At 34.4% G+C, this 24,826-nt stretch overlaps 2 long non-coding RNA genes across 2 annotated transcripts; both read right to left on the bottom strand.

The window, feature by feature from the left end:
- Positions 1-2,107: 2,107 nt before the first annotated feature.
- On the bottom strand, positions 2,108-3,511 carry LOC130220031 (uncharacterized). The gene is made up of 5 exons (XR_008836109.1): positions 3,463-3,511; positions 2,984-3,039; positions 2,436-2,613; positions 2,244-2,351; positions 2,108-2,164 (listed from the first exon to the last, which is right to left on the bottom strand). It is a non-coding gene; the product is annotated as an uncharacterized LOC130220031 (long non-coding RNA).
- A 1,943-nt stretch (positions 3,512-5,454) lies between these two features.
- Positions 5,455-7,550, bottom strand: LOC130220032 (uncharacterized). The gene is made up of 4 exons (XR_008836110.1): positions 7,252-7,550; positions 6,647-6,800; positions 6,481-6,557; positions 5,455-5,832 (listed from the first exon to the last, which is right to left on the bottom strand). It is a non-coding gene; the product is annotated as an uncharacterized LOC130220032 (long non-coding RNA).
- Between the last annotated feature and the right edge of the window lie 17,276 nt (positions 7,551-24,826).

Here is a 24,826-nt window from a genome sequence, read left to right as displayed (position 1 = left end):
TATGTATTTAATCCAGGAAATAATGATTCCACATAATGTCTTTGTCCTGCATGTGTCCCTATAATAATAATCTTTAAACAGTTTTCAGTTATTACAGCATACTACACTAAGATACTGACAAACGTGGCCTTTGTTATCTTTCTTCAGCAAAGGACTGAAGTCTAAAATAAAAAATTTCCCCTTTAGCATACCATATTTATTCAAATTAGTATTACACCATGCAACTTACGGTGTCTTGTGGTGAAACTCAATCTGGATAATTTTGTAGACACTGCATTTAATTATTGCTTTCATCGTGGGTTAATTTGCTAATTATTTTCTTTATTAATCAAATGATTTGTAAGAACTGCTGCATTGTAAAAATCATGAAAATAGTAAGAAATGAGGTTACAATGACGAAAAGATATCTTTACAAATGCTGTGAATAGTTCAAACCTCCAAATGATTATGACACATAGCCATTAACCAACAAAATAAAAATGCAAACCTTCAGATTATCTAAACTAAAAGTAAAATAATTTTGTGCTGTACTTATATGTAAGTATAAGGTATTGAGATGTTTTATGTCTACCAAAAAATCATATTTTATATATTTTTTGGTAGTTTTGAAAATGTTTTAATTGGCATCATTTGATTTTTTTTGCATTCAATAGAACATTATACAAATAGTTTTTTATTTTATTATTTTAATTTTAATTTTCAACAGAACAACAGTGGTACTGGTATCTTGTAACAATATGTACAGCAGTTTTTGTTGGACATTCTAACAAATGCATACAAATGCAACAAAGCAAAGACAAAAATAAAAGGAGATAAAACAAATTTAGAAAGACATATCGTCACCTTAGAGTTATAAGGTTCTATCTGACATGTTTGTCAAAATTGGGTTATTGACATATTCTTATTAAGACTTTTTATTTAAACAAATGTTACACACATACTGTTTGCTATGACATGAAAAACTTTGAAGCTCAATATCTCAAAATCATTCAAAACGCAGATAGAACCTTATAATTCCAAGGTGAAGAAATAGTCACGGAGTACCCTCAAGAAAAATCCAGAAGGAGGACCAAATGCGCCAGAACACATCAGATCTTTGATGTAAATCATAGGTAAATTTTTCAAGTGGTAGAAGTCTGGTTGCCTGACTCAGCCACATATTGACTGGAGGTATCTGAGCAGTTGACCACAATGGTAATAATAATAATAAACATTTTTTTGGCCAAGTATATGCAAAAATTCAACACACATTCTTCATCATAGAATTCATATTTTAAAAGCTCTTAATGTCATTTAATGTATTTATTTTATTTTCATATAGAGTACCTCAAATCTATACATGTTTAAGCAGTTAGGCGTTCAATAATGCTCAAAATTAACACCACTGATTGATTTAAGAGGCATGCATACATACAGTACGTCTATGTATTTGAAAAAAAGAGACAACAATTTGGTTACAGATTATGAAATTCAGATTTTATTACATGCTTTAGATTCAGTGTTAAGGTCATCGTCTTCTTTCTTTACAGTAAAAGAAAATCTGTAGTCAATGTCATACTCATCAGTTGGAACTTTATTTAAAAAATGTATGTTCTCTGCTCCGGCCAAAACATGCAGGTACCTTGCAGGTCTCTAGCTTGCACCCTCGTGTCGTAGTTTTTTTTTTCTCAGTTATTTTGTTGCTTTCTGAGAATGATGATCCACAGACCTTTCAACCCCTCTTCGTTTAGGCCACATGTCGTATCTTAAAAGAAGAACACAACCACATTAAAATGTATTAACATCCTTTGGACTGGGTAACCTTATGCTTATGTTTGTGCTAAATAATACAAATACATACTTTTCAGTAGCACATAAGCAGGACAGTTCTCTGAAGGAACCAGGATGAGTTGAAAGGTATTTGGTATTTATAATGGTTGGCCATCTTTGCCACAAGAATCCTCTGCTTCTCTTGAAGAGTCCTTACTAGCAGGATGATGTTGATCGCCCTTCTCGTTGTTGTTAGACCGACAGAGTCTGAAATGTATTCATAAGAAGAAAGTTGTATCACATGGATTATACATCAACTTTTAAAGAATCAAAACTGACAGAAGTCTAGTGTACATACCATGCTATAAGGCGAAGACATCCACATCACTTCTGTTTTTTGTTGTCTTTGCTTCTGCTAGTGAAAATACAAAACAATAATAGTAACACTTACAATTATTCATGACTATATGTAATATTAATAATAATTTCCTCACCGTCTGCCCACTTCTCTACATCATAAACCAAAGTCTTCCAATTGGTTTCCGGTCACTGCCAGTTTCATGGATTCTGTTTTGCAACTTGCATTGCAGAGCTGTTGTGGTCTACAGTGATAAGAAATCAAAAATCATAATACTATTAAAATAGGTTACTGAACATCTGAAACAAACTCTACTGGATGTCTTTACCTTCTGATATCAACAGGTCAGCGAGATGGGCAAATAGTTGAACATCTGCTAATACCAGCACATGACCATGAGAGTTACAGAAGCATGTCTGGTCTCTGCAATCCAAGAGAGGAAACATTGCACTGTTTCAACCTCCTTCCCAACAGTTAAACCACACCTATCCTGGTATGCCAATATCCTGGAAAGCAATAACAAAATTTTGGGATCAGTTTAAGATGCTCATATAGTTCACCAATCTCACATTAAAACTCATGTGCTTTGGCATGGAACACTAAAATGAAGGACTTAAAGAGGGTGCTGTCATTAGTTAATGTAGTCCACAAATATTTCTGTCAAGAACAAGTACATGACAGTTTATATCTTCTAATCTAATTTTACTAGGTGAACATCAAAGAGCTGTTTTCTTGTTATTAATTACTTGCATGACCAAATCTGAGATGAAAAGGCCATCATTATGCCTTAGTTTAAATAAAACCAAAATTTCACTCTAGCCCACTGTCACCTAAGTCTACAGATACAGGGACTAATGGAAACAATGAAGTACACACCAACAGTCACTGGAGCAAGGCCCTCTCACAGTTGGGACGACTGGAGTTCCTATGAGCTGTACAAACAACAGAAACTTAACATTAATAACATTTCAACTTATCCCAAGACTAGTAGACAAGCAGCATAAGCAGACTTCTAATTTTCTGGACTCCAATGTGGACAGCCGAATCAGTTTATGGTCTATAAGGTGTCATACAAATCAGACAAAACAAAATACTTTCTGAAAAAGAAAAAAAAAAAAAGGTTGGCCACTAATCAACACATAGAACAAATTGTTTTAAACAGTCACGCCACAATATTTTGTGAGCTTATACTGTAGTTTAATGTTTTTCATAAACAATAGTAAGAATAAAACTTATGCATCTTTTTCCGTTAATACAATAGTAGTGGAAGAATAAATGCATGTAAATTTTATTTCATACAATCATATATGCCTAAACATTGCAGATATTTAATATACATGGAATGAAAAACTAACCCTTTATTGATTCCAGATTGGTCTTGGCCTTCCTTACACAATGTGTCTGTCTATTTCTCCACCATACCCTTGGTTCAGTTGTCTTTACTGGAGTTGCTTCCTGCAGATCACCAAGTTGTCATCAAGACTTGAGCTTATAATTGAAATCTTGATCAATCCGAGTATCAAGGTTTAGAAGTTGCTCTTGAAGTTCTAAATCACTCATTGTGATAGGCAGAAACATACTGAAAGACACAAGGATTAAACAAACAAATACAAATGTGTTAACAGAGATAGAGAGGGACATGTGCAATTTAACAATATAAACATGGGTTCTAAAAGTGCCTTTACCTTTTGCTTATTTGAAAATTGAGATTTAAAGTAATTCGAAGAACCTGAAAACAAAATATTCATATCTGAACACCTTATAATTTATATATATATATATATATATATATATATATATATATATATATATATATATATATATATATATATATATATAGTTGAAGTCAGAATTATTAGCCTCCTTCTGTTTATTTTTCCCCCAATTTCTGTTTAACAGAGAGATTTTTCTCAACACATTTCTAATCATAATAGTTTTAATAACTCATTTCTGATAACTGATTTATTTTATCTTTGCCATGATGACAGTAAATAATATTAGACTAGATATTTTTCAAGACACTTTTATATAGCTTAAAATGACATTTAATGGCTTAACTAGGTTAATTAGGGTAACTAGGCAGGCTAGGGTAATTAGGCAAGTTATTGTATAATGATGGTTTGTTCTGTACACTCAAAAAAATGATTTGTTGGACTTACATAAAAAAAGAGTGTCAAGTGGTTCCACGTAACTGTGTTGAGTAGTTTCTACAAGTAACAATATAGTTGAATGAACTAAAGAAATCCAGGTAAACTTTACAAAATGTTTCTCAGTACATGCAACACATTTAGACGTGTCATTATTGCATTTTAGTTATATGTATATTTTACTTAGTAATGTTATGTAAGAATAATTAACTTTTAGTATGTAAGGTGAACACGTTTTTTTCTTTTTTTTATTCACTTTTAAAAGTATGTGCTCTACAAATGTAAAACTTAAATCATCAAACATATTTTTAGAAACAAAAATAATTTATTTTTTGCAAGGTTTTGCAACATACAACTGCTAAAAACCCATAAAACTATTTCAATTTCACAGGTCCTTAGAAACAAATACACAAAAACATCAAAGGTTTTACACTCAACATTTACAAGGTCTTTTAATGTGCAACTGGCTTCAAGAATCTGAAATAATCTTACTTTGAAAAATTAAATACATGGAATGTTAAAATACTGCTAAACTCTATTTCTAATCTTAACAATGAATAGTAAGAGTAACATTCAAAATAGCCTCTATTTTTGTAAACATCCACAAACCGCTCAAAAACAGTTTGAAAAAAATGTAAAAACAGCATTTTGGTCAATAGTAAACATTCTTACAATGTGCTACTTCCTTCAAATATTGTAAGAAAAATGTATGAGCAAATTTACAAAAGAATTTTTTTTTCCAAGACTATCACGAAATGCTACAATGCTCAATTGCTGATATTTCAAAATGTTTAAGCTATTGTTAAAACAACTGGCCTCTATTTATGAAAACCACCACAAAAATAACAGTTCGTTTCAAAAAGACAGAAAAAAAAACCATGAAAAAAACAAAAACAAAGAATGTTTACTATTGACCAAAATGTACTTTTACTATGTGCAACTTCAAGTAATACATTTTACTTGGAAAAAGAAAAGAAAAGTTTAAGACAGGCAGCATGTCACAAACTAATACAGTGCTCAATTTTTGATATCTCAAATCGTTCGAGCCATTAGTAAAGAAAAGATTAAAACTGAAAAATCTTTGAATTTTTGTAAATAACCAAACAATTTTAACCATTTAAAGTTACAGAACTCCATTTAAAATGTTGGTTCCATCGACAAAGACAACATTAAAACCCTTAATTTTAAAACCAGAAACAATTTAAATGTCACAAAAAAAGCTTCTTCCTTTATTTCTTTCATTTGTCCAGAATGATGTACTGATTCAACCAACAGGTTTGTTCTTAAGAACTTGTATTATGAGTAACAGTTTATGTGCATCAAGTCCCAGCAACACTTTCTGGAAAAACTCAAAAGTGTATTTCAGGTCTGAAGGATAACTGAGATTGAAGCTGTATATGACTCTCAAAGAAAGAGCACAAGCCTAGGTGACTTCGCCAAGGTTCTGAAGCACATTTACTCCCTCAAAAATCAGTCCAACATCTGATGGTGGGTCACAGGCTTCTGCACCTTCAGGTCTGATGATGTAGATTCCAATGACAATATTGCCCATGTCTTAGAGTTTTCAAAGTCTGTGTCCTACAAAACACAAAAACAGTATCAATGTTCAGTCAGTTTAATTCCACAAAAATACAGATTGTACATTTAGAGAATTTTGTATCTACTGTCCATTCCTTAATCTTTCACATCACGCACCGCATTTACTTAAATAACTACTTTACTGTGTTTGTTAGGGTGGTCAAAAGTACAGGCTTCTGTGCTGAATTTTAAAAATGTGAAGAAACCAACATTCTACCAAAGAAATTCAATTGGCCAGTGTTCTTGTGCTCAACAGATGTGACTGTGAACACTGATAATCGCTTAATGCGGTTCCTTAATATTTCTGCTTAGACAAATCTGCTGAGAGACATCTTCAAAAGCTACCATACGTAAATGTAATCTGTGTAACCACTCGGTCAACAATATGAAGCAATATTATAGCCAATCAGAATCATATGTCGAGCATGTGAACACTATGGTTAATCAGCAGCCTAAGAATCTGCTCACCTGTGCTCAATTTCCTCAGAAAAATGCTAGCATCATCACAATCTTTTAATTTTAGGACTGACTGGTACCGAAGTCTGTACTTTTGACAACCCCAAGTTAAATATACTGTGTGTATTGATATTCCTTGACAATATTTTGCAGGGGCATTTTGGTATATATTCACTGCCAGAGAACACTTACTGTATACATGAGGTTTCATAGTCTTCATTAAGATACACAGAACATGCTCTGAGAATGCAAGTTCAGATGGTATCATACTGTAGAAGAGACATTAAGTGTAGACAATGAAAAAACACAATACTAATGTGGAAATTATTTACAAGCATCATAAATACAGATAACAAACCTTGTCGATGGTAGCCATCAGTTTCCAAATTTTACACCCTGCAATTCCTCCTTTTATGGTAGATGCTGGCCAGCTTGCTGGTGTAACCATCTTGTTTTGACATAAATGTTTGAATTAGTGGGACAGTAGTGATTCGACTGAATTCAGCAGCAATCTGTGGATTTAAGACACAAGATTATAATAAGGATAACTTTCATACAAGGCACTGTCTCACTGTTTTTAGGTGGTTATGGATGTGACAAAAATTTTATATTTTATTATCTATATTGCTGCAAAAACACACATGGCAATTGAACGTGGCTAGCGTTACACTTGCAGGTAACCAGATGTTCTCCTTTGGATGGCTACGATTAAGATGGCTGTGTAGCGCATTCCACGTTTTAAATCTATGCACAAATCTATAGTGTTTCAACAACTGTGATCTTGGAGTCTTTGCACTGCCACATGCTTTCCTTGAGAAACACGAGTCAGAATAACTGTCTAAAAATGCTAAAACTCAAAAGACTCCGAAATACATTCATAACATAAATTACCATAATTCTGTGAACACTCACATCACTTTTCTTGGCAATATTTAACAGTAAAGAGTTATGAAATACTCATACCTGACAAAGCCACCATCTTCTCCCCCTCAATGTGCTTCCCGCGTTCGTTTGTCTTCTGTTCTGCTCTGGTGCTCCACCTCTAGGTAAGCAGCTACGGTATCCACAAATATCCAAACTTAAGAGGGTTTTGCGTTTTACTCCACAATGTTAAGTTGGCCAGTCAAACCCTTATTAAGTAAAGTCTACAGCACTACATTTTTGTAGAAATAACATAGTTTACTTGTGTTAATTTAATTACTAATATGTTTTATGTAATGTGAACAAGGATGGGTATAGTAAAACTAACAATAAGGAAAGTTCATTTTTTTGAGTGTAGACTATCGAAAAAATATAGCTTAAAGAGGCTAATAATTTTGATTTAAAAAAATTAGAAACCGCTTTTATTCTAGCCATATAAAACATGTAAGACTTTCTCCAGAAGAAAAAATACTATCAGACATACTGTGAAAATTTCCTTGCTCTGTTAAACATAATTTGGGAAGTATTTAAATTAAATCTATAAATTAAAAGGGGGGCTAATAATCCTGACTTCAACTATATATATATATATATATATATATATATATATATATATATATATATATATATATATATATATATATTTATATATATATGCATATACACAGTTGAATTCTGAATTATTAGCCCCCGTTTATTTATTTTTTATCAACATAATTTGGGAAATATTTAAAAATTAATATATGGCAGATTAATCAGTTTTTGGTTAGTTTTGTGGTCTAAAATGAATCAAATGTGCTCAGACAGGCAGAATTTCAGTTGTGTCTGCCTTTTTTGTTTCTTTTAAGGCATGAAAACACTTGATTTGCTTTAATGTTGATGTAGTTATGAATACAATTGTATTATTAGAGGTAATATTTATGGAATATTGCATAATTTATTTCGATTTTGGACGATTACTATTGTGGAAAACAACAATCTGGTAACACTGTTCCTCATCTTCAAATGTATAACTATATTGTTCTGAGCTATGCACGACTATATGTGGGGAAAATATATTTTTTAATAAATGAACTTGGATGTAATTAGATAACATTGCTAGTTTGCAGTACATGCTTTATTTATATCAAGTCTGCAGTCATTTAATGCATCAGGAGATAACTTCCCTGCTTTTATAAAGGTTCTAACCCCCTAATCTAAATCAACAAATCGTCTTTATTTGTTTACTTTTTACTTACCGCGTGGAAAACCGCAGTGGACCTTGGGATCGCAATGAACCTTGGGATTGCGACCATAGACTGTAAAAAAATAGATCTCGACGTACTATGACCCCAACTTCAATGAATAATTTAATAATACAAAGATCAGCTAAAAATATTTTTAAAACTTAGTACTTTAAATGTAATATTTTTTAAGTAAAAAACAAACAAACTAAATAATCAGTTTTATTAGGCATAATTACCTTAAACTGGGCAATTGAATATAATTTCACTCATTAAATATAAAGTAAATGATAACATATTTATAAACACCATCTAATCTCCAATAAAAAAAAAAAAAAATACATTTTATAGCATTAACCTACCACCTATTGCTGCACAGTTGAACTCATCGGTGAACTCACCGGTGATGCATTTTGACCAATAGCTGAGCGATGTTAAACTCACTGTTGAATTGAAGTCACGTTGACCGATGTATATTCCCATTTACAGTTGTCTCGACCCTCTTTACAGACGCTTTTCATAAACAAAACAAAGATCACATATTTTTAAATAAAAAAACTGCGATAATAGGCTAATTATACGAGGGTAATGGGTAATTATACGAGGCTTTGAACGTCTCCATATGACGCCTGAGGCAACCCATTGAAACCAATGGAATTCCTTTTGCGTCGGTTTAGAAAAACTAGTACACTATGTCAATAATAATAATAAAAATACTGCGTCTGGTACCCTGTGTCCACAATAATAATTAAAATACTGCGTCTGGTACCCTGTGGCTGTAATAATAATAATCAAAATACTGCGTCTGGTACCCTATGTCAACAATACTATTTAAAATACTGCGTCTGGTACCCTGTGTCTGTAATAATAATAATCGTAATACTGCGTCTGGTACCCTGTGGCTATAATAATAATCGTAATACTGCGTCTGATACCCTGTGGCTATAATAATAATCGTAATACTGCGTCTGATACCCTGTGGCTATAATAATAATCGTAATACTGCGTCTGATACCCTGTGGCTATAATAATAATCGTAATACTGCGTCTGGTACCCTGTGGCTATAATAATAATAATCGTAATACTGCGTCTGGTACCCTGTGGCTATAATAATATTTAATAAAAATATATTTTTTAAAAAGCGCAGCATCGGGTACCCTATGGCAAAATAAATCGTGCTAGAGACACGAAAATGATTTCCCATTGAAATACATTGGATGGAAATTCGTGCAAGGTGACACGAAAAAAGAGGGAAATTCGTGCCCATGAACACGAATCAATAGATTAAATTTCGTGAATATTTCACGAACTGCCGTGAGACTGGGTTAGACTCTTATCATTGATATTCTTATGTGTTCACAGTGAGTGTCAAAAAAGAAAAACACACACCAAATTTCATATTATTCTAAAAGAAGAAATAACTAAGTAAATATTAAGTAAATGAACATGCACCTTATTTTCTGGTCTCCACAATTGTCTATTTAATTATGACAAAAAAAAATCTCTTGGTTCCTTTAAGTGCTAGCTTTTAGAGGAGAGATCCACCAGAAACCATTATATAAGTTTATAGATCTTGCAGTAACACTTTTTTGAAATTTGAGTTCCTCCAGTAACTTTCAAAGTGCTTCGAGGTCTTAGTGTAAGGAAACAGTGACTCCAGAACCTCAGTATTGACAAAAAGGGCTTGAAGGATTCCCAGTTACTACAAAAGGGTCCTGCAAGTACTGCAAAGACTGTCAGTGGTTCCTCAAGAAACCCCTTTTTGAGAGAAAGAGCTTTGAGGCACTTAAAATACATTTTAAAGTTCCTTGAGTACTCAACAGGGTATTTGAAGCACCTTTACTTTTTACAGTGTAGTCTAGTAAACCAAATTGTCTTCTGTGGCAGAGTGTTCGAATGTTTACAGATAGCATTCGCGATATGCTCATCCAGCTAAATCCTAAATCCCTCATATGAATTAACAGAGCAGCTGGTATGTTGTACCTCCAAAGAGAAAAAAATCAAAATGACAAAAATGTGTAAAATATCACAAAGTGTAAATGCATTTTGTTTGCAACTTGCAAAGAGGTTACAGTACGATTCATTTTCACATACCAATGTCTTCCTGTCTGTAATGCAGAATGTGCACCTATATCATGCACTTGTGTTACAGCCTCTACCTGGAGCACTATTTCATTCAACATTTCCCTCAGAGATTCATAAATTCCTTTGAGAATGAAGCATAATGTTCGTTCAGCAACATTTTGTTGAACATGATTACCAGTAATCACAGTGAATGTTTTAATAATAGAAATACAATCCTCAAGATGACATGATGTGGACTCAATGTTGATGACCAGCTGTTGCAAAAAAGTCCTGTAGTTCAACAAAATATTGAATAATTTTAGGAAATGACATTTTTTACAATGCTATTGCTCTGTTAATGAGGACGAATTTGAGAATTGTCAATATTTCTTTCGTTATATCCAAACTTCACATATATTCCCTACTTCATTTGTTATATTCAGTCATTCATTTTACATATTCAAGTTTCATTAAATATATTCAGGTTTCATTTTACATATTTGGACTTTCATTTCATATATTCAGACTTTTCATATATTCAGACATTTCATATATTCAGGCAGAGCATTTCAAAACAGTTGATATAATTTACATCTTCCATTTACCGACTATAATCTAATGACACTTGCTCTTGAATACTAGCAGGATGTTTCTTACATCAAGCAAATTTTTCATCAGTTGAATATTTGGAAAAAAAATGCAAAAACACTTGATTGCAGTGAATACAACACTTGTGAATGTGTTGTTTTCACTTCAAGTTTTTTGTAAATATTCCAAATATTTTTTTCACGTGATACATTTTTCTTAACTTGTGCTGCCCAGTAAAATTCTACACTATTTATGCATTTGCAATGACTTATGTAATCCACTCACCTGAATACATAACTTCACTTTTGGTATCAATCAGCATAAGAGGTCCATCTTTTTAAAGACAGCTTCCTCTCTGGTCTCCAGCACACACACACAAATTGAGTCTGCAACACACCTCTTTATTACAAGGGGACAAGGGGTGTCATGACTTGTGCTCCTGTACATTCCTTGTTTAAAGAGCATATTGTAGGTTAAAAAACTATTTAAAAAAGGTAGAATCGTTTGTGAAAATACTATATATACCATATTAAAATGTTTTATGAAGCACAAGGGCAGAAATTTTAAAGAAAATGTTTCTGTTTTTGCCACTTCTGGAAAATCCGCTTTTCTTTCTAACCACCCTGGTGACGTCAGATTGGGCACTTATTTGACAGGCGCACTCTGTGAGGCAGAGTAGCGTATAGCAGAAACGGTTGCTAGTTTTGGTGCAATTTATCATTATCATCGTGGTATATTATTGCGTTTATGGAAACTGCACAAACTCCAGCCTGTCAGCATATCAAGTCCACAAGTTTCCCATTGCTATGTTGGTTCATATGTGTTCGTAAAATAAGATGAATTTGATAAGACTGAGCTGACGCAAAAACGACATAAAACACGCTCCTGGATCAGTCAATGAAAGCGAGAACTGTACACGGTAAGACAACTGCTTTTTCTTTTATATTTGTGAATTTTCAAATCAGTAAAGGAAAAGAAAACGGAAAGAAATAGCCTTTACAGCAGCTTTAAATATGCTACTGTGCTTGTAAATGATATTAAACAATAGGTCAAAGCATTATAAGTCCTTCATTAATCATTTAAAATTTGTTAACACACTTTATTGTAAACTTTTTAAGTGCAAAGAGGACTCGTTTTGGAATTGAAGAAATAAAAGACAACTAACATGACACACACATTCAGTACAAATAAGTAGTTTTAAATAAATAAATAAATAAAGCAGTCTTTTAGCCTGCTTTTAGTGTTTGCCGTTTTGATAGGACTAAGACAAGACTTTTTCATTTATGTTTTTATTTATGTTTTTATTTACATTTTCGTTGTTGATTATATTTTACTATCTTATTTTATGTCTGAATTATTGTACATAATAATAAACGAATAATGAAAATAAATTAATAATGAAAATATGCCTAAATAAATAATTTATTTAAAGATATTGCGGCGAAACACTGAGAAACGGTCAGGGGCATGGTCTAAAGAGCTTAAGTTGAATGCTGCTTCATCAAAAGCAAAAAAAAATAAATTGACCTACCTTAAGCAGATCACTAAAAGTATAATAAAAATAATTTTTTGCTCTCTCTCGCTCTCGCTCTCTCTCTCTATATATATACATATATATACATATATATATATATATATATATATATATATATATATATATATATATATATATATATATATATATATATATATATATATATATATATAATTATGTATTTATTTAATTATATATAATTATAAATATATTCTTAATAAACTTCCCAGCCACAAATATTAAAAAAACACAACTTGTATTAAAACTGGGCGAGGATTAGAAAGAATACGATGCTTGTTATATAATTTAAAATGTTATTCCTCTTGTCCAATTTCTTTATGCACATTTTTTCACTCGCTACTCTGCCAGGAACTTCGACGCTAGAGAGCACCTTCAAAAATCTCAATCTCATGGCTCATTCTTCACGAATATAGAATTAAAATAATGGCGCGTTTGGTTAATTGTGCATCCCGCGGGTGCAACCAACAAGAGTTGTGCATTTTAGTTTAACTTTTTGAGCGTTAAAAGCAGTTCGGTGTTAGTTTTTATTTAAATATATCAAGCCGAAACTAAACAGCGCATTCTCTCCGCCTCCTCGTTCATAGACCGGGACGCACTGCTGAAGCAGGCAATAGAGAAACTCCGTCATTCATCATAATCTTAGCTGATGTTTCGAAGTCGAAAGAATATATTAAAGAGAAATGTTCTTTTAACAGTCCCTATATATTTAATCTTTTTCTTTCTTTTTTTCCTGTCATTTCTCTTCAGCAAATTATATTTTTTAAAGCTGCTTGATTCTTTTAAAACCGAAAGCAGAGCCCGTCAATTGGTGTTTTTCCATAAGATACATTTATCCTACGATAATTTATCCTCTGATCCTTTTGCATAAGGGTTTTAATAAAAAAAAAACAGGTCACTTAATTACTTTCGATGTGCTAAAATATTTGTTAAACGAATGTTATTTTAAAAAAGCATATGCACATATTACAATTGTAAAATAGTCTAAAATGCATGGTCTAGTCAGAAATAAAGGAAATTAGTTATATTTAATGTATAAAATAGGCTAGCCCTTTTATAAATTGAGTTTAATTGATTTGAAACTTTTAATTGCATTTTAACGTCCTGTATAAATAATAAAAGTTGCATCAGATTGACGAAAAAACGAATATTAATACCTGCAAACAGGGCCACGGTTACTTTTTTTTCACTGACTGGCATGACTGGCAAACGCGTCAGAAAAAAAAACTGCTGAATCTCTGCGAATATTTGGTTAACTTATAAAACAAATGTCTGGTTTAGTGATGTTAGTAATGCATAGAAAAATGCAAAGCAAAATTCTCCTGAGCTCATTTAACCACTGATGACAGCGACGGAATCACTGGCCCACCACGTTCTTACGAACATATTTTATTTATTAAAGGTATTATTTCATTGACCTGAACATAACCAGTTATAATATAATTACTAACCCATCGTTTAAAGCAGGCAACACTCTATTCAGCTATGTTCTGTGTTTTTACTTAAAAATATTTTCGTTTTGGCGAATGCTTGGAGCGTAATATAGATATTTTAAATAACAGGTAGTAGGGGTGGGCGGTACACCGGTGTCATAGTCATCACCGGTGTGACATTGCGCCATGACATGGATTTTCTAATACCGTCAATACCGTAATAAATCAATTATGCACCTTGAACGGCTGCATTTACATCAATAATACCTAATTCTAAATAATAAGGCATTCAATTTTCTTCAAACGTTCAGTTGTGGTCTGAATACATGTCCTTATACTACAGGCCTCGAAATTGCAACCATTTTGGTTTTTGTTACTGCAGGAAATACAAACGGCTGAAGAGTGAAATATGCACAGGTTTGCAAACCTCACCTAAAGTTATAATAATAATAATGGCGCAGATGACAGCGATCATGACATGAGGTAAATGTTGATCCGCCAGCTGAGATCAATCGAGTGTTTTCAGAGAAGGTGCCCGAATCTCGATGCGTTGCATTCACCGCGTGTTCAGCGCAAATGTCCGCTAAATATAAAATCTAACACTGTACACATCATCGCCAAAGAAACTCACCTTTACTAAGTTTACACTGAAACTACAGCTCATCACAAAGAGCGGAATTGCGCTGGTGGTCATCGCGAGAATCCTGCTCTGTCTGCTCATAAATTGGTGCGGCTGACTCGCCTGCTTTATTCCACCAACACAGAGAAATGAAGATCAGCTCATAACGAGACTGAGCATTTACAATGACCCAAACCAAAACTTTTAAAGAGTGATAGAAGTGAGACTTTCTTTTGTCCGTTCTTCCTTGAGATGTATATTATTTTGCTATTGAAAGTAATTCCATGATATTATACCGACACCGTTCAAAAGATGAAAAATACCGTGATATTAATTTTAGGTCATATCGCCCACCCCTAACAGGTAGCCTAGTTCAGTTCAGAAGTTGTTGTGCATAGAAACATTCATTTTCATAAAGCCCCATATTTAATGCGGTTTCGTTTTTAAATGCATAGGTTTTGTTACGCTATCCGTCCTATAGGAGTTTTGGATTTTGTGTATTCATGTTTGTGAAAAACACTCAATAGTGGAGACCCCTTCCCCCTTCTCATAACCAAAAGCTTGTCTGTCAGGTGTTAATGGGCATCACTGAGGCCGAAATCATGTCGCGTTTTCACTGTCGGGCTAGCTTGCAGCATGTCACGCAAACCCTTCCCCCAGAACTTCCCCGGAATTAGATGTTGCATAGTATTCTGTGATCTTAAGGAAAGTGTTAAGTAGACTATTTAAGTGTCTTTAATATGGTGTATAGATTATTATGCGTTATTGAAATATCAAGGGGGACGCAGCAAAGTCACTTATAAATTAAAATTGTATTATTTTAAGCAATTTTATTATTTTATGCAACAACCTTACATTTAAAACGGAAACTTAACGGCGATTATAATCAAAAAGAACTCAGCCTATAAGGCTAGATGTTTTCTTTCCCTTATTTATTAATTTATTTGTTCATGTGTTTGGCGCATGTAACTCGTGTGCCATCGGAAAACTAGTGTAATGACGGCAAGCCATCTTTCCCAGACTCGGGGCAAAGTCCTGCCTCTCCTTTCACTCCGTCCCGAAGCCCCAGCTGGCCCTCCTGGCATCCTCTGCGTAAAACATATGCTGGATAAGTTGACGGTTCATCAATTACAGACTAATAAAGGGACTAAGCCAAAAAGAAAATGAATGAATGAATAAATAAATAATAATAATAAAATAAAAATAAGGTAATAATCTTTACACACAGTGGCCTTTTTTAATTTAGAGATGGTACATTTGAATTGCCTCTGCCACTTCTTCCCCCACCTCAAACCTGAAAGTTGAAGAGAGAACTATATTCTTTGATTAAAACTATTGAGCTATAAAGGGAAAAAACGCAGAAGAAATTTGCCATTATATTAATTTTAGCACAGCTGCCAGTCATTTTCACATTAGTTTTTCAGTTAGGGATTAATATTAAAGTAGCCTAGTAACAATGTCTATACTATACTATTATAATTTGTTATATTCATTATTATTATTATTATTATTATTATTATTATTATTATTATTATTAAAGCTATACAATTGACAAAACGCAGAACCCTTAAAAAAATTTGCTTTCATTTTGACATAGCTAAAGCACACGTTTAAAGTTATGTAAAAAAAAACATCCCATTCTACAGCAGCAGTCAAGTTAGGACACTTAAAAATGCCTTTTGCGTTTGAAGATGATCGACCTGCGAAGTTATGTTTACAGTGTTATAAAAGAAAAAGGTAGGCTATTTAGTGCGTGTGGATTTACCGTTGACAGGCTTTCTGTTTGGCTAATGCCTAAAAATGTAACTAAGTAACACATTAATTTTAGCAACTATTTTTAAATGGCATTTAAAATTTAAATTCATTTTTTTATTTAATTTAACATTTAAATATAATTTAATTTAAAACATTTATTTTTTCCTCGCTGATTTTGGTTGGGTAATAAAGCGTGATGACTCAGATATGATCTAGTTTAGCTTGCATGTGTGGGCATATTTTGACGTCTTTACCTAAAACTTTAAACATTTATAATATTTAAAATAAAACGGAAAGAAATAAGGAGACTAACATAATTTAAACCACTTATTTGGTGCTTAAACCACCTTCAGAAAGTTTTGCCAGCTGTGGTAGAGCGCAACGGAGGCTACACTGGAATGTAGCAGATGTGTTAACACTTGGTATTATTTATTAATATGTTATTAATGTGTTTTTGTGTTCCTCGTCTTGTACGTCGCCGTGTTATTGTGCGTCAACGTCACGTTTATCTGTCCTTAAGTGCGCATATAGTCGAACATTTCTGCTCGACATCGGTAGAAACAAACTTCACAAGTTAAACTCCGCGGACACTGATGAGCTGCAAGATCTCGGCTTGCTCCGGATGCCTACCCATCCTCCGACCCCCACCTCACCACCTCGCCCACAATGGAGGCGCTTCAAGCGGCGCGAGAGGAAGCAGAAGAGGGGTAAGCGCGGGGGTATCCGAACAAGGCTAACCCCCACAAACCCACTATCCCCTCCATCATTCTAGCGAACGTACACTCGCTAGACAACAAACTGGACTACATCCGTCTACTTCGTTCATCACATAGGACTGTAAAGGACTGTTGTGCTTTTGTGTTTACGGAAACTGCACATTAGTGAGCAGCAAACAGCCCACCCCGATGCTTTTCTCATCCTGGCAGGGGACTTTAACCATGCAGACCTAAAGAGTGTGTTTCCAAAAATACAACAAGACTTTCCAACACGGGGCAATAACACAATGGACTTTGTTTACACCACACAGAGAGGAGCTTACAAAGCCTTCCCCCTCCCCCACCTTGGTGGACCACTTAACTGTCATGCTAATGCCTGCTTACAGACCGATCGTTAAAGTCACCAAACCGGTTTGCAAGGAGATACAAGTGTGGCCAGAAGGTTCTTCAGAGGCTTTACAAGACTGCTTCAATACCACAGACTGGGATATGTTCAAACAGGCTGCCACTCAAAAGAGCAAGAGGCCAGCCCCAATCATGTACACCTTCTACAGAGGCACTATTGAGAGCATCCTGACCAGCTGCATCACTGTGTGGTTTGGAACCTGCAATGCATCCTGCAATGCATCCAACACTTCAACGCATAGTGAGAACAGCTGAGAAGATCGTTGGTGTCTCTCTCCCCTCCCTTCAGGACATTTACAGCACACGTCTCACCCGTAAAGCCCTCTGCATAACAGCAGATGCCACCCACCCAATGCACAACTTCTTCAGTCTGCTGCCATCACACACACACACACACACACACACACACACACACACACACACACACACACACACACATATTAATTTATATATATTTGGTTGACAATAAATAAATAAAAGAAAGAATTAATGAATGAATTCTACAGTCTGCTTGTGCCTCTATGTTTGTTAGTTACTGGAGACATCCAGTAAGACACAGTCAAATATTCAGTCCAAATGCACTGGAGAGACCTGAAACATGTTAATTTTTCCTTATTGGCTATATGACATTTAGATGTTGCATATTATTCTGTGGTCTTAAGGAAAGTGTTAAGTATTTCAGCACATAAGAGCAAATATAGCTTATAGCCCATTTCGTTGCGCTCGGCAGCTTTTCACTAATAAAGCTCTTCATGTAAATTTCATTTTTCAATTTTAGCACGTCATATAAAAACATCGCCCTTGCGCCCTCATTTAGGATATCCTGCCGCCGGGCCTGCTATAGCGAAACTTTATTGTTTGAGAAGAAACAAAAACGGAAAATGTGCATGAAAACCTGGCTGGGAAGACGGCGATAACATGAATTTTCTGTTCTTCAACGAGAAAAAAAATCGCAGACACGACACAATGACGGCGTTAATTATACAACGCAGTGTTTACGGTCATATTAACAACTAACATTAATATCAATAACTCCTCTGGCTTTAGACTTTACCTTTTAGAGCTTGTTCTTGTCGGCGCAATATAAGTTTATTGCATGTATAGCTACGAATCAGATTATGAAGAATGATTAAGAGCATGCTTTTCCTTTATTTCATCCTTTCCGTAAGGTGTTTTATTTATTTATTTATTTATTTATTTATTTACTTATAATTTTTTAAATAATGATGACAATATTCACTGTCTAAGCATTCCTCGGTATACTACCAACAAATTACGCCCCTGTACCCAAGTAGCCTACCTAAGTTAATTTACATTTCATGTAAAAAATAAGAAATCAAAAAAGACCAAAGTATTATGCTAAATATCCGTACAAACGAACATGTTTGTTGTTTAACTTTCGTTGATAAAACAACACAATACAGCCTATAATAATGTAGGCTAGTTAAATAGAAATAACTCTAACTGCTTGAAACAGTAAACGTTACATTTTAGAAACTTCACAAATACTAATCAATAATAATATAAATAGTAACGAAGAACACAAATATTAGCCTAGGCTTGTAACAACATAAGTCAGATGTTGAAAAAAAACTGCGTCTCTCCGCCTTTTGTTTTCTATTCATATTTTAAATTCTTTGCCAGAAAAACTAACATGTTCACTTTGTTCGGTTTAAGCGGAGACTTATTTGAGATTACAATGTTTCCAGCAACACTGAGACGGTGTGCCTGTAACGCATGCAGATACTTTTTCGCAACCGTGGCAAAGAGTATCTTGCTCCGCCGCTTGCATTTCTCGGAAACCAGCTCTACATTGCGGAGCGGCGCGTTCTCAACTACCAAATATGCTGCTCCATTTCTCATCAACGTCTACTATTTATCAGTTTCTCTTTTGTATTTGGCCATTTTTGAAAAGGCCTCTCTGCCATACCTGGCTGGGCTAGCTGGGCATTTGCGTTCAGTAGATGACACCGGAGCTGGCTCCGCATTTCATGGGCTGGGTGACATAACCGCAGCTCTGGAGGTTCGACGTGTTTGTCCATTTAACACTTATTTTTCTAAACAAGCCCAACAAATAGCTTCATCCTAATTATTGATTCGCCTTTCTCGTTCGCCACGAATATAATAAGTAATATAAGTAATATATGTTTTCCAGCGAGGTTCATTGCTGAACTTGAACTTGCTGTATCACGTCTAAGTTAACGTTATATTCATAAATGTATAGGCTACTTGGCAACAAAACAGAAAACGTGTGTTCTAGAGTGATTGTCATCACGGTGACCGTCACAGCCCTTACAATAATTACAATGTAATTTATCAGCTATAAAATGAAAGCCTCAGTTTGGTGCGGAGTTATCATTATACCAAAATCAAGAAAATCTTTGGTGCCGGAATACTTTAAGCCCTGGTAAGATCATGTTTATTACTAAGAAAACTAAATCAAAATTATATTTTAATTGAACACATCTGATCACATAAGGTACGCACAGAAAAGTCTGTTTAGTGTTGTGGAAAGGCAAAGCTGAATATCTGTGGTTAAACTGCCACCCAGCGGTCAAAAGCTGCTGGCGCACCAAGTACCGCTGCCGCCGCGGTATAAATGGCGCCAAAAGGAACACATTGAAGTAGTAACATCTGTATGTAAAGAGTAAAAATGCTGGGCATTAACAGTGCTTATGATTTTGTGCTATATAAATAAAACTTGAATTTGAGTTGAATTAGAATTTTAACTTTAATTAGGGTTTTAAGTATATATATATATATATATATATATATATATATATATATATATATATATATATATATATATATATATATATATATATATATATATAGTTAAAGTCAGAATTATTAGCCCCCCTGAATTATTTCCCAATTTCTGTTTAACGCAGAGAAGATTTTTTTTTTCAACACATTTCTAAACATAATAGTTTTAATGACTTATTTCTGATAACTGATTTATTTTATCTTTGCCATGATGACAGTAAATAATATTTTACTAAATATTTTTCAAGACACATCTATACAACTTAAAGTGACATTTAAAGGCGTAACAAGTTTTATTAGGTTAACTAGGCAGGGTAGGGTAATTAGGCAAGTTATTGTATAACGATGGTTTGTTCTGTAGACAGTAGAAAAAAAAATTAGCTTAAAGGGGCTAATAATTTTGATCTTAAAATGGTTCATAAAAAAATAAATACTGCTTTTATTCTAGCCGACATAAAACATGTTTAGATTGTAAAAATTTGTGTACTTACAATGACACTCACCTCACACTTCAGCTACAACAATCAGGTACACCTGAACAGCTAAAAAATAAAATGTACAGTTCTCATTAGTAAATGTTAGTAATGCATTAACACCAGTGAGAAATAGACAATTAATATTTACTGTGTTAATTTTAGTTTAAAATAATTCAATTGAATTTTATTATCAGCTCCATTTAATAAAACAGTTAAGACTTGTTTCATAATGAGTTTAATTAACTAACTTAAAGTGAACAAAATTAACGTTAGCCATAATGATGGTCATAATAACTAACGCTAACTTACGTGAAGGCCAATATTGTAAGATGCAAACATATTATCCATTAATATTTCATCATACTGCTCGATTACACGCAATTTATACACTAGTTGTACACTAATTGCATGCTGATGAGTATGAGCTTATGAACACATCTGATAAAATATATGAATCTGATTCAATGTCACGCGAGTGCTGAACCGAAGAAAAGTGCAAAAGTGATATTGATTACAATATATTCAATTCAATTCAATTCACCTTTATTTGTATAGCGCTTATACAATGTGGATTGTGTCAAAGCAGCTTCACATAAAAGGTCATAGTAAATTGGAACAGTGTGGTTCAGTTTGTAGTGTTTAAGTTCAGTTCAGTTTAGCTCAGTTCAGTGTGGTTTAAAATCACCACTGAGAGTCCAAACACTGAAGAGCAAATCCAACGATGCACAGCTTTACAGAACCCAAACCATGCAAGCTAGTGGCGACAGCGGAGAGGGAAAAAAACTTCACTAATTGGTGAAAGTGAAGAAAAAAAACCTTGAGAGAAACCAGACTCAGTTGGGCACGACCATTTTAATTTCTCCACTGGCCAAACGTCTTGTGCAGAGCTGCAGTCTCAGTGGCGGAGGCTGGAAGCTGGCCTCAGCGAAGACTTGTTTGTCTCTAAAACGTCACAGGAATCAGTCTCATATTCTCAACTCCTCCATGACCACCACAGTAGCTGCTCAGGATACGGCCTGGTCTAGGATATGGAAACCTTGGGATCATCTCGTCGTTGGTCTTGGATCGAATCAGTGACTCTGCATAGTCTGAGGGCCTCGAGATGAGTATCCCCAGGTGGAAATGGAGAATAAAGAGAATAATTAGCATAGCTGCTGTTCATAGAGTATATAAACAAGATGCAGAACCTGTGTGGAAGCCCGCTAAGTGGTGCACTGAGTGTATGCTTTACTAAACAGATAGGTCTTTAATCGAGTTTTGAATTGGGAGATTGTGTCTGAGCCTTGGACGTTATCAGGAAGGCTATTCCAGAGTTTAGAAGCTATAAATGAGAAGGCTCGACCTCCTTTACTCGACTTAGCTATTCTGGGTACTACCAGAAGCCCTGAGTTTTGAGATCTTAAAGAGCGAGTTAGATTGTAGCGAGACAGAAGATTGGTTAGATAAACAGGAGCTAGATTATTTAAAGCTTTGTAGGTAAGAAGCAATATTTTAAATTCAATACGAAACTTAACAGGCAGCCAGTGTAAGGAGGATAAAATTGGGGTGATGTGATCAAATTTTCTAGACCTGGTAAGAACTCTGGCAGCTGCATTTTGTACTAATTGAAGTTTGTTAATAGAGGATGCTGGGCAGCCAGCAAACAGTGCATTACAGTAGTCCAGCCTAGAAGTCATAAAAGCATGGACTAGCTTTTCTGCATCTGAGATGGATAGCATACTTCGTAACTTAGCGATATTTCTCAGATGAAAGAAAGCAGTTTTTGTGACATGGGATATATAATTTTTAAAAGTTAAATTGCTGTCTAATATGTAACTTTGTATCCCTCTAATTGCAGGTCGAGTTGTGAGATCTGCCGTGTACAGGATTTAGGCCCAATAATTAATAATTCTGTTTTGTCTGAGTTTAAGAGAAGATCATTGTTGGTCATCCAGTCTTTAACATCTTTAATACACTCAGTTAGCTTGGACAGTTTAGACGTCTCGTCAGGTTTAGTTGAAATATATAATTGAGTATCATCTGCATAGCAGTGAAAGCTGATCCCATGTCTTCTAATAATGTCTCCCAGGGGTAGCATGTATATTGTAAACAGCAAAGGGCCTAAAACTGATCCTTGAGGCACCCCGTATTTTACTGGGCTGACTTGTGAAGGCTGTCCATTAATATTCACAAACTGGTAACGGTCAGCTAAGTATGACTTAAACCATTGTAGGGCCTGTCCCTGGACACCTGTAGACTTTAAGCGATTAATGAGGATACCGTGGTCAATGGTGTCAAATGCCGCACTAAGATCGAGTAGAACTAATAGCGAGATGCACCCTTGGTCAGCAGCTAAGAGTAAATCATTGGTTTTTTTCACTAATGCAGTTTCTGTACTGTGATGAGCTCTGAAACCTGACTGAAACACTTCAAAAACATTGTTGGTCTGCAGAAAGGAGCATAATTGAGCAGAAACAACTTTTTCTAGTATTTTAGACATAAATGGAAGATTTGAAATAGGCCTATAATTAGCTAAGTTGCTGGGGTCCAGTTGTGGTTTCTTAATAATAGGTTTAATAACAGCTAACTTGTAAGGATTTGGAACATGGCCTAAAGATAAAGAAGAGTTGATAACGTTAAGAAGAGGTTCTCCTATAACAGGTAGCAATTCTTTCAGTGATTTTGTTGGAATTGGATCCAACATACACGTAGCTGGTTTAAAGCTATTTATAATTTTATCTAGCTCTTCCTGTTCTATGATTTTAAAGCACTGTAGGTTATTTAGATTCAGTGGAGTGTTTACTGGATCTAAAGTATAAGGCAGTGCAGAAAGTTTAATATCTCCTATTTTCTGCCTAAAGCCTTCTATTTTATCACTGAAAAAATTCATGAAGTCATCACTACTAATTTGCAGTGGAACATTTTGTTCCAAAGATGACAGATTATTTGTTAATTTAGTGATGGTGTTAAATAAGAATCTAGTATTGTTATGATTATTTTCTATCAGTTTGCGTAGGTGCTTAGCCCTGGCAGATTTTAAAGCCCTCCTATAGCTGGACATACTGTCTTTCTACGCAATTCTAAAAACTTCTAAATGAGTTTTTTCCATTTACGTTCCAGGGCACGGGTTGCTGTTTTGAGAGCGCGGGTATGACTATTATACCATGGTGTAGTTTTATTCTCTCTAGCCTTTTTTAGTTTGATGGGTGCCATAGTATTTAGAGTGCTAGTAAAGATGGCATCCATACTGGTGGTTACTACATCAAGGTCATTTGCGCTTGCGGGTGCATTTCGAAGTAGAGAAAGATCAGGTAAGTTATTTATAAATTTATCTTTGGTGGATGGAACAAGAGCTCTACTAGGGCGATATATCGGAGCGGATCTGCTAATTTCAGGTAAACACAGCTTATATAGTGAGAGGTAGTGGTCTATAATATCATCACTTTGTGGTATAATGTCTAAATCAATGACCTCAATTCCATAAGACAGAATTAGATCTAGTGTATGCTTTAAGCGATGGGTTGGACGAATAACATTTTGCTTTATCCCTATTGAATGTAGTAAGTCCATAAACGCGAGCCCTAATGTGTCGTTAGCATCATCTATGTGGATGTTAAAGTCTCCTACAATTAATATTTTATCAGTTTTAACTAGTAAGTCAGAGATAAAATCAGAAAACTCGTTTAGAAAATTGACATAGGGTCCTGGGGGTCTATATATGGTGATTAGAGCGAGAGATATCATAGGTTTTTGCATAGTGTTCGGAAGCATAACATTAAGCGCTAATACTTCAAAGGAGCTAAACATAAGTCTGTTTCTCTGATTAACATTAAGAATATCACTAAAGATTGATGCAACTCCACCACCATGACCAGTTTGACGAGCCTCATGTTTATATAGGAATCCTGGAGGAGTTGCTTCATTTAAACTAATATAGTCATTTTGTTTCAGCCAGGTTTCAGTGAGACAGAGTGCATTAAGATTGTTATCTGTTATTATTTCATTTATGATAAGTGCTTTAGGTGCTAGTGACCTGATGT

The sequence above is a fragment of the Danio aesculapii genome, unplaced genomic scaffold, assembly GCF_903798145.1.
Source record: "Danio aesculapii unplaced genomic scaffold, fDanAes4.1, whole genome shotgun sequence".
Taxonomy (NCBI): domain Eukaryota; kingdom Metazoa; phylum Chordata; class Actinopteri; order Cypriniformes; family Danionidae; genus Danio; species Danio aesculapii.
Note: the sequence above shows the minus strand (reverse complement) of the source record. Positions and strands in the feature narration are given on the sequence as shown.